This window comes from Momordica charantia (assembly GCF_013281855.1).
Source record: "Momordica charantia cultivar OHB3-1 chromosome 3 unlocalized genomic scaffold, Mcharantia_2.0 BLBB01000003.1, whole genome shotgun sequence".
NCBI lineage: Eukaryota > Viridiplantae > Streptophyta > Magnoliopsida > Cucurbitales > Cucurbitaceae > Momordica > Momordica charantia.
Genome location: NW_028275161.1, coordinates 12,375,485 through 12,387,590, shown reverse-complemented (window position 1 = coordinate 12,387,590; position 12,106 = coordinate 12,375,485). Strand labels below are relative to the sequence as shown.

The window sequence follows — 12,106 nt, the reverse complement described above, 5'->3', positions numbered from 1 at the left end:
TTAATTTGGATCTTTTTATCAAATATCTTTCTATTTTCTTTTTGAAATGAACCAAAAAACAAAAAAGCAGTAAATATTTTTATTTTGACATATTTTTATGAAACAGTTAATATGGTTAAAATTAATTTTCATTGGCTTTTTCCTAGGATTCACAATATTGTTTAAGAGATTAAGTAGATTGAAGTTCAATTTACTTTTATTTTCTATTTATAATTGTTTAGTTTGTAATGCTAACTTCACTTTTTTTCTAGCATATGCAACTTGTTAGAGTTTATTTACTTGTTTTTTCTTTAAACGTTACTTTCACAACTTTTCCTTGTGTGATTCCTTGGACAACAAAAGAACTATATCATACATAGATACGACTTATCTTGGATTATCTACTTATTTCTCGTTATTATCTTGGAGCATCTACTTATTTCTCGTCATTATCTTGGACTAATTTTAAAAATAATGTTATTTAAAAATAAATCCAAAGATGGTTGAGTTTAAAATTGATTAACAAAATCAGACGTTTTTTTAGTACAACAAAGAGATGGAGAAGTTCGAATTTATGATCTCTTAGCCAGGTACTGGTGCCAATTACCGCTGAGCTAAGTTCATGTTAGTAAAATAGGTGATTTTTGTTCATGTTGCTCTTACATGGTGTCAAAATTTTCATAGTTACAAAATATAATTTAGGGATATTGAGGCCAGGTATACCTTTTGTAAAAAAATAAAAAAATAAAAAAATTGAGGCAAGGTGTACCCATTTTTAAGTTCAATTCTATCATGTCAATGAAATAAAATTGACCAATAGAGAAAATTCTATCATGTCAATGAAATAAAATTAAGAAATAGACAAGAAGATGAAACAAAACTTGCATCGTAATTTATGAGAAAATTATACGCGCTTGAACTTTTAATTCCATTAAATTACACTTTAAATTGAGACAAGTGTTGCAATCTTCACTTTAAACTTTAAAAGATGTAATAATTTTTGCACCATAATAATTTTTCATTTGAAATTTTGTTCAAAAAATATTATCATATGTGTCAAATGAATTATATACAAAATTGGCCGGACTGAAAAAATGACATTATGACTAATTTTTCTTTTAAATTTGTAAGTTTGGTAGAGTTATTTTATTGTCAATTTTGTGCATTAGTAAAATTTAATTGGTGCAAAACTTGATTTCATTAAACTTGTGAGTTTTTTAGAGTTTTTTTTTTACATTATTTTTTGTTTTAAATTAATGGGTGAATTGTTGACAATTGAATAGATAGTAAAAGTTATAACACCAATCCCAGTTTATGGTTTAATTTGATGAGTAAAAATTGATAAATCTTACCAAATTTAAGGGTGAAAGATTTTTTTTCCCCATATAATTTTAGATGCATTCATTATAAAAATGCAGATTAAGTAATATTTAAAACTAAACTATAATAAATCATTATATATGACATTAGTTTGTTTAGTACAAATGGTAAAATTTCTTGGAAAACAAATAAGAAAATACAACCTTACATATACATTGAAATTGAAATATCTAACTAGCTTGCTAAAATATTATTCTATTTATAAAATTTCATTTTTTTCTTAGAAATTAAAATAATTAAACAAGATGACACAAACACGTTTTTAATGTGGTTCAGTTTCTCAACCTACTCACAAGGCCACACCTATAGAATAAGATTAATAATCAAAAGTTAGTACAGTTTAGAATCAAAATTGAATTGTGCATAAAATAACTCCCTTCTTAAATCATGCCGCAATACTTGATCGACTCCTCTTTCAATTGGATCTTTTCAAACAGAAACTCCTCTTGAGTTGTAGACCACCGCTTGAACTTCCTTCAACGGTGGATGAGACTTGATAGAAATCTCACAAAAGAAAAATAACTCACAGAAGTGTACTTATCGAATTATATAAACAATTCTCTCTCAAAATTTTACACCTTAAACAATACTTGAACAATTTTGAGAGAATACACAAACTTTGCTTGGTACTCCTCCCTTTCCCTTTATATGTTTCAAGACTATATAATTAATAAAAAAGAAAAATTGACATGAGAAGGAAAGCGAATTTACCACGAAACCACAAATCCTCTGTAGACACCGTATTTGGTCTAGCTTATTTTTAATTTTAATTTTAATTTATATTATTGTATTTTACTTTATTGAGTTTTATTTTAATTAAAAAATAACATAGATTTACTTTATTATTAGTTTTAATATAAAGCTTAAATTAACTAAAATTAAAATGTTAGATTTATTTAAATGTTTAATTTTATTAATAAGAAAATAAAAATGGTTTGTTTACATTTTGTTTTATTATTAAAATAAAAAATAGATAAATAAAAATGATTTGTTTTTAAGTAAATAATTTTATTTTAAAAAGATTTTGTTTTAATTAAATAAAGATTTTATTTTAACAAAACCTTTGATTTTTAACCGTTTTTCCTCTTTCATTTTTTCCTCCTCAAAGTTTGAGCACGTAACGTGGTATCTTCTCCTTCCTTTCCTTCCTCTCTCTTCTCTAACAATCTTATTGTTACTGTTATTTTTTTTTTTGTGTATTTAAAGGGCATGCAACACAAGGAGGGGGAGGACACAGAGAGTTAGAAAGAAAACAGTGAAGCCTCGTTAAATTTTTTTTTTTTTTAAGTTCCTTTTAGGGAGAATCGCCTCCCCCTTGAATACTCACTACAAACCCCTCATCTTTTCTTCTTATCTCCCTCTGTACAACTGTCTTTTTCCTCCATAACCACCACTCCATCTCTTCTCCTTTCATATCCCACCACCAGCACCTTTTCTCCTTCATACCCACGACTACCTCAGGCGATGCAAGCGAACGGTAAGACCTCCAACCATGAACTCTAGCGACCTCCGGCAACCACACAGCAACCTTCTTCACAACTTCTTCACAACTTCTTCCAAGCCCGCTGCACTACAGTAACCTCCTTCCTTATGGTGTGCTTTAAGTGAGTAAAAAATCCGTTGGAAAAAACTTTTTTATATTAAGAAACATTTTTTTTAAAAAGATCAAAGAAATTTTAAATAAGTTTTGAAAAGAAAATAAGGATTTTGATATTTTAAATTTTGTTTTCAAATAAAAAAGGTTTTTCTTTTTCTAATAAAGAAAGTTTTTTTCCTTTTTTAAATAAATATAAAGTTAATTTTGTTTAAATAAAAGATATTACTTTAAAATCATGGTTAAAATAGAGTTTTATAAAATAAATCTTGTTTTTTTAAAAAATTTGAATTCTTTTGAATTTCAATTCAAAGTTTAACAGTTAGTTTTTTATTTAAATTTTTTAACAAGGTTTATTATTATTATTAATAATTTTTTGTATCAACTTTGTTTTATTTTTTTAATTAAAAAGAGTCTTTCTTATGCAGCAGTATTTAAAAAAAAAAAAGAGGAGATAAAAATAGAGTCTTTCTATAATAAAATCTATTTTTTTTATTTTCTTTTAATGGTTTGGTGGTTATGATTTTGAAGGGAATCTTAACCCAGAAAATCATTTTCGAGTAAATTTGATCTTATTTTGTTAAATTTTGAAATAAAAGTTTTTCCTTTTAAAGAATTTGTTTAATTTCAAAATAAATAAAACGTTGTTTTTTTGTTTCAATTTAACAAAATTTGTAAGTTTTTTTTTAGTTCTAAAAAAGAAATTAAAAGTTTTGTTTTTATAAATAGATACAATGTTTGCATCTTAGGTTGTTGTCATTGTGGTAAGACATTTGAGTTTTAATATACATGATCCAAGTTCAAATCCTTGCATGTCTCAAAAATTGTTTGTTTTGTTTTATTTTTTTTAAACATTGTTTTTACTAAATAATTATTTTACATAAAAGGTATTTTTTTCCTTTTTAAATGAAATTTTTTTCGTTTATTTTTTTAATCAAAATTCAAAAATAAAATATTTGTATTTTGAAAAGCAATTAAGTAGTATCTAAGGTATTGTTTCAATGGCAAGAGCTTAGGATATTGACAATCACAATAAAAGTTTGAGTCTTTATGTATGCCATAATTTCATTTCATTTCTTTTTTTATTTATCATTGTTTTTTTTACGCCTTTGTGCCACTCATACCTATTAATTAAAATCTTATAACAAGGTGTGAATTAATATAACATGAGACATTTCAATCAAAACACAAAAATATTTTTTTCCTTGGACCAAATAAAATAATAGGATAATTTATGATAAAATGTGGTACCGTTTTCGAATGGGTGTCGTAGGGTGCTAGCACCTACCCTACACTCATTCGACTCCCGAATTAAAAATCTGTTTTCGTAGATGAAAATTTTATTTTTAGGTGACCAATCACACCTCATAGATGATTGGTGGTGACTCCAAACCCTTATCTCGAAAGAGACCCTTCAGGGGATGACGTCGGCCGCTCTGCATCGCGATGACGTTGCGACAGCTTGGCGACTCCATTGGGGACTATTGAGAGTCAAGCCATTTATTTTTTCATTTATTATCCGTTATAAAATAGTTTGGTCCATTTCTTTTTATTGTACATTTTGTCTTTTAATTATTTGCCTTTGTAAGTTTGCATAATCATGCATCTCTCACACATATTCACAAGCCTCCTACCCGGGCTTTACCTTTTAGGATTAGATCGGAGACTGAGTAGTGTGACCTTCGTGGAATTTCGGTTCCCGTGCAGGCGCATGAAATTCTCCACTCAAGTCGACCATATTGCCAAAACATATGGAAGATTTGAGGGCCATTATCCTATAGGATGCATTAGTACATAACTCCACACCATATGCATATTGCATTTTATGTGGGTTGTTATGTCGTTCATGACATTTTGTTTTTTAGGATTGATTTGGAGTTTTAATCATAAGGTTTTAAATGAACCACTTTTTCTTAAAAAAAAGGAAAAGAATAAAAAAATCATTTACCTTACTTCTTCCTGTCTATTTGTTTCAGTTTTCGGTAGAAGTGTTGCCTTTCAAAAGAGTTATAAATGTCCCTATGTAGGCCCACCAAAGACTTTCAAATTCATTCATTTTTTATCCAAAACTTAGGAATTAAACCTTAACCCCTAGAATTAAATGTCGTGCATATTCATGTCTTTCTCTTAAGATGAGTTAGAGTCTAGCATTACATTTGCATGCACTAATAATTGCATGAATTGTTTAAAAAAAAAAATAATTGCATGAAATATATATCATATCATTAGGGCACTTTTGTAGCATATTTAAAGAAAATCAAAGTAAAAACTCTGTCTTTCTCATGCCTCATGTCACATGTGTACATATCATAAATTAAAAGAATATATCTCGCATTTATCATTTTACATGTCCATCGTTCTCATGCATCACTAAAAAACTCTATATCATCTTATGCATGCATCATTCCACATGTTCATAATCATTTCAAAATTTTCCCCTAATTGGTGATCTAACATTTGCATCACATCGTCTCATGCATATCAATTTTTATCTTAAAAAAAAATCAAAATATATGCATTCTTCATTACATCATAATTAACACGAACTCTTAAAAAATAGTTCAACAACCACATATTTACCATTCTTTATATACAAGGTACATAAAGTAGCATAACATGGGAGAACTCAATGCCGAGCTAAAGAATATTATAGACGAAATCCACAAACGGGTAAGGGAAGAATTGAATACTAAGCTAAAGAAAATAAGAGACGAAATTGAAGAACAGGTCATGGAGGTGCAGAGTGCAAAGCTAAAGAGATGAGACAAGACATCGATAAGATTCAAGGACAAGTCACAGAAATTTTCAATATCTTAAAAAATATTGTTGGAGGCATTTCTCAACCTAACAATTTAGTCGAATCTCGTAATAATTTATCACCTAAGGTGAACTCACCTCTTTGTCAGTCAATAGAGGGCTTCCCCCAGCATAATTCATCACATGAAGCTCAGCTTTCCAATAAATCCCAAGAAGCTCCTACAATCTGTCAGGTTGAATTCACATTCCAAGATGGACAAGTATCAAAGGCCATTAACTCAAATATTTTAAAAGGTAAAGAAAAAGAAAATGTTACCAATGAAGATGCTGAAGAAACTGCAGGGAAAGAATATGCTCAAAGATGGGGAAAAGCAACAGAACAACTGTCGGTGCCTTTAATTAATGAAGAGCCACATTCTGAAACGAATAGAAGCTTTGTTAAAAAGAAAAATAAAGTCGAGGCAGTAATCTCGAAGCGCAAGTGGATGCACCAGCAAGGACCTACAATATACATAATCCGTCTATAGTACCCATAAACTCATTGGCTCTGTAGTATGACCGACAACTAAGGTTGCCAACATTAGCAGATAATCATAGTAGTAGGAGGCAACTAAAGTGAGAGAGCTTTCATCCGATCCCAATATCCTACACTGAGTTGTTATCCCAATTATTTCAAGGTAATCTATTAGCTCCCGTACCCATAGAGCCATTGCAACCACCTTACCAAAGTGGTACGACCCGCAAGTCCACTGTGATTACCATGCAAGAGCTATAGGTCATTCAACTGAGAACTGTACTTCACTAAAACATAAAGTGCAAGTTCTAATGAAGGCAGGATGACAAAAGTTTTCAAAGGAAGATGGTCAACACATGAAGCACTAGAATCATGAGTGTACAAGATTATCAAAATCAATGTTGACCTATTGCTTTGCATTATCAATAAAGTTTATTTCTTATTTGAAGTCATATTTGAGATTGCTTGCTAGTGTTAAAACGGCAATGAAGCTTTAGTCACCCATGATTTAGCTAAGTACTTGTAAAAAAGAATGTGAGTGTGTGGAAATTGAGCTATTTTTCTTAAAAAAAAATAATCAAAGTCATACATTCACTCATGCATCACTCATATCATATCATTGGTGGAAAAAATAGTTTTCTTTGAAAATGCTCTCAATAAAAAATTAAATGACTTGAGATTTTCAATGATATTTTTTTATATGGTCTACTCTTATAATTTTTGTTAGTGGAGACCTTAGCAAGAATCATAAACCAACCATAGTAAGTCACTTGGGGGGAACAAAACAAAAAAACAAAAAATAAATAAATAAATAAAAGTGAAAAAAAGAAATAAAAAATAAAAAATGAAAAATCAAAGTTTTCAACGAGATATAATCTTTTTCAAAACTTCACTATTTTACCAAGCTTTTTTTCTCGGGCTAAATCTTAACCCAAAGTAGCTATATGTTAGCCTCCTTTATTTCTTCTCATGTGCAAACCAGTAAACCACTAAATTTCCATGCTGGGGCAAGAATGCATTTTTTAGGTGAGAGTCCAAAATTACTCACTCCCTATAAAACCTTGAGCCTAGCCTGCTTTAAGCCTAATCTACCTTGAGCCTAGACTACCGATATATGGTAAATATGGTCAACATTGAGAGTTGATCATTTATTGCAAAAAATCCTTTGCTTAGCCCGTCACATACAATTTTTGTGATGAATATCAATATTTGTCTACTTACCATAAAAGCCTTTTGCTAAGCTTGTCACATCTAATTGTATGGTAAATGTCCAAAATTATTCACCTAGTGTTACCCTGAAAACTTAGAAGGTAGTAAAATAACATTAAACTCTCATGATTTACTGCTTCATGAATTGGTACTTGTAGCACACAAGCATCTCCCTATTTTGATTGCCTTTTATTCATATCTAAATTTTTCTTCCCAACTCTCTTTCGTCTTGTTTTTCAAGCTTAATTCTTCATCTGTTCCTTTTCTTTTGAGTAAAAGTAATTCCAAGATCACGAATAATGATTTTGAGAATTGGGAAGTTAGCGACCTGACAAAGTCTCAAGACCTCAGTCTCCTTTGATGAGTTTCGTTTGAGAGCAATTTTTACTGGAGCAGCATCAAAGACATAATTTGGAACGGCAGTAGAGGCGACTACGCATGACCATCTTTTTTATATGTGATTGCACCCTATTTTCTTTGTAAAAAAGATTATGTCCGACCAAAAGGAAAAAAGAAAAAAAGAGGAAAAAAAGAGAAAAGAACAAAAAAGATAAAAAGGTCGTGAACATCTTTTAGTTCAATGAATGTGGCAATCAATATAGATCAACAACTGCAGATTCAAAGGCTTCAGGGTCTTCTTTACAAATCTTCAGACTAGGACAAAGTCGAGTAATGCTACGTCGGGGCAAGTTTGTAATTGCATTATACAAAGCTTTGAGGCAAAAGTCATCTTCAGACTGAGATTGTTACATTTCTCTTCGCACAAAATCTTCAACATTCACAAAGTGCACTCTACAACTCCATAATGAGCTACATTTTGAGAAAAAGAGAGGTCATTTGCATTCAAAATTGGATTGCATCAACTGCACGTCCAAGCTAAGGTTAAAAAGGGAGCCTTACATTCAAAAAGTGGATTACAGCAACATGACCATAAAGTGAAGCTAAAGGCGAGAAAGAATATTGTTATCAAAGATCTTGAGCTAAACTCAAATAGGGGTAAGATGCATGAGATAAACTCTTGGGGAGTTACGCAACCAATTCTCAAGGTTATTTATCCAAAGAAATTGAATCACTCTCACTCTTCTATCATAGTCTTTAACCCAAAGCTTCAATAAAAAAAAAAAATTCAATCTCTTATTGTTCAAGAGATTTGAAAAAATATCTTTGAACTCTTGGTTTCATTTTCTTTAAAAAGGAAGCTTGCTGATTTTTCTCGTCGTGAGGCTTGATGGAAAATCATGATTTTCATCCTCGTTTGTTCATAATGTCAAATTCATGTTCTCGTATCCAATCTTCTTGTCAATTACAAGGCTACGGTTATGAAGCAGTTTAATCAAGCAAGATGTACAATGCTATGGATTACTTTTTAATAGTTCTCTAAACTAGCACATGAGATACATATACAAAATCGTCCCCACCAAACCTTTATGTGTATATCTTTTATCAGGTGAAGACATTCATTAAAAAAAAAGGACAAAAGAAAAAGAAAAAAGAGTTGGTAGGTTTCCTCCAATGTCGACATTACCTTTTCTCGCTTGATTCTTTGCTAAATAATTGTTAATAAGAAGGATGCGAGTAGACAAAAAAATAATATCTCTACAAAATATGGAAAAACTTCTTGTTCTCTAAACTATATTTTCACAAATCATTCATTCACATAACTGGCATACACATTCTTCAAAAAAAAAATAAATAAATAAATATCATGGTTAGATTATGAAAATTTAAGTATCATGCATTGGACATTCATAGTCATAGTCTAGTGTTTGTCAAAACAAAATTAGTATCATGCATACATGTTGTATTCTAGCTTTCAGTAGGCAAATACATTATTGCATCATACATTGAAGATCAAATTCATTAGTTAAGCTAAATAAAAAACAGATCATATGCTGTCACACACTTTCAAGTGATAAAAATAAATGCAAAATAAAATGGAGCATCATTCATGATATTGGGGCAATACACATTTGTAGATGCATCAATCCATCATAAGATAGTTGCGTCAGAGGTCGCGCAGCGGCTTCCCGTAGAGCCTCCTACAGATCTCTTTAGCTTTTTCTCGACCTTTAGAGTTAGAGCTAGTTGATAGGCCACACTCAATTGTCAACAACAGGGTACCCGATCTTCATTAATTATTTCTAGCATGGAGCTCTTTCGTTTACAAGGGGACGCAATTAAATGACCGATCGATGTCTCACCTACATAGGTACCTACGCAATGTAGTATCAGTTGCCAGGATAAATAGAATTGGTCTGACCTCTCGCTCGGATGTCAGACTCCCGCTACGATAAGTACTGCATACTGCCATTGGAAGTTCCCATTAGCATGAACACGTGGTTTTTGTTAGTCTTACCGTCATGTGTCAATAGCATATCTCATGCATTTAGACAGTTTATGAGGATTTCTAAACCCTGAACTCAGGTAACAAACTTCCTAATAAATCAAATAAATTTAGCATTTTTAAAGAAATTGCAGTTTAATCTGTTGGAGGTGGTTTTCTACCTCACACATGACACATCCTTATTATAATAGAATAACACGCGTGGCTTTAAGTCTGTGAAGCCAGTTTTTTTTACCTTGGTACTTCCATTTTCTACCAAGCCAATGCCGGTAATGACCGAGCCGACCAAGATCTCCTTTGGTCTCACTCCCGTTCATTGTTTGAACCGACCTAGATGTGTCTTGCTCAACCATATATTCCGTTAAATTTCGTGACATCACGACGTGATTCACGCTTACCTTAAAGAGTCGTTGAGGCCTCGATGGGAATCATGTCAGAGACCTTGTCTATATATAAAAATCATTTGTCTCAATCCCATGTACGCGAACATTGTATCTTCTCTCGAATACACTCAGATTTTTCCTGACTTGGGCGTCGGAGTATTTTCTTTTTCAGGTCTCCTGCCCAATAAAATTCAACTCATCCTCAAGGTCATCATTCCGTCAGAGTCGAGCTCGTAAGCTTGGTAATTTTTGTGATCAAACATTTATCTTCTGTTAAATCGAACCCGATCCAAGTCGAGGTCGAAGCCTGTTGTTAAAGCCATATCCATTGTATTTTATCATTCGGTTAAATCAAATCTGATCCAAGTCCAGGTCGAAACCTGTTGTTAAAGCCAGGTCCGTTGCATTTTATCATTCGATTAAATAGAACCCGATCCAAAGTCGAGGTCGAAGCCTATTGTTAAAGCCAGATCCGTTGCATTTTATCATTCGGTTGAATCGAACCCGATCCAAACCGAGGTCGACACCTGTTGTTAAAGCCAGGTCCGTTGCATTTTATCATTCGGTTAAATCGAACCCGATCCAAGTCGAGGTCAAAGCCTGTTGTTAAAGCTAGGTCCGTTGCATTTTATCATTTGGTTAAATCGAGCCCGATCCAAGTCGAGGTCGAAACCTGTTGTTAAAGCCAGGTTTGTTGTATTTTATCATTCGGTTAAATCGAACCCGATCCAAGTCAAGGTCGAAGCTTGTTGTTAAAGCCAGGTCAATTGCATTATCATTCGGTTAAATCGAACCGGATCCAAGTCGAGGTCGAAGCCTGTGTTATAGCCAGGTCCATTACATTATCATTCGGTTAAATCGAACCCGATCCAAGTCGAGGTGGAAGCCTGTTGTTAAAGCCAGGTCCGTTGCATTTTATCATTCGGTTAAATCGAACCCGATTCAAATCGAGGTCGAAACCTGTTGTTAAAGCCAAGTCTGTTGCATTTTATCATTCGGTTAAATCGAACCCGATCCAAATCAAGGTCGAAGCCTGTGTTATAGCCAGGTCCATTGCATTATATCTTCGGTTAAATCGAACCTGATCCAAATCGAGGTTGAAGCCTGTGTTATAGCCAGATCCATTGCATTATATCTTCGGTTAAATCGAACCCGATCCAAGTCGAGGTCGAAGCCTGTTGTTAAAGCCAGTTCCATTGCATTTTATCCTATCGGTTAAATCAAATCCGATCTAAGTCGAGATCGAAGCCTGTGTTATAGCCAGGTCTATTGCATTATCATTCGGTTAAATCGAATCCGATCCAAGTCGAGGTCGAAGCCTGTGTTTTAGCCAGGTCCATTGCATTATCATCTGGTTAAATCGAACCTGATCCAAGTCGAGGTCGAAGCCTGTTGTTGAAGCCAGGTCCGTTGCATTTTATCATTCGGTTAAATCGAACCCGATCCAAATCGAGGTCGAAGCCTCTTGTTAAAGCCAAGTCCGTTGCATTTTATCATTCGGTTAAATCGAACCCGATCCAAATCAAGGTCGAAGCCTGTGTTATAGCCAGGTTCATTGCATTATATCTTCGGTTAAATCGAACCCGATCCAAATCGAGGTTGAAGCCTGTGTTATAACCGGGTCCATTGCATTATATCTTCGGTTAAATCGAACCTGATCCAAGTCGAAGTCGAAGCATGTTGTTAAAGCTAGGTCTATTGCATTTTGTCCTATCGGTTAAATCGAATCCGATCCAAGTCGAGGTTGAAGCCTATGTTATAGTCAGGTCAATTGCATTATCATTTTGTTAAATCGAACCAGATCCAAGTCGAGGTCGAAGCCTGTGTTTTTGCCAGGTCCATTTCATTATCATTCGGTTAAATCGAACCCGATCCAAGTCGAGGTCGAAGCCTGTGTTATAGCTAGGTCCATTGCATTATCATTCGGTTAAATCGAACCCGATCCA

At 32.8% G+C, this 12,106-nt stretch overlaps 1 long non-coding RNA gene across 1 annotated transcript; it reads left to right on the top strand.

Moving 5' to 3' along the window:
- Window positions 1-2,549: 2,549 nt before the first annotated feature.
- On the top strand, window positions 2,550-6,676 carry LOC148212401 (uncharacterized). The gene is made up of 2 exons (XR_015789613.1): window positions 2,550-2,963; window positions 5,551-6,676. It is a non-coding gene; the product is annotated as an uncharacterized LOC148212401 (long non-coding RNA).
- Window positions 6,677-12,106: the final 5,430 nt, after the last annotated feature.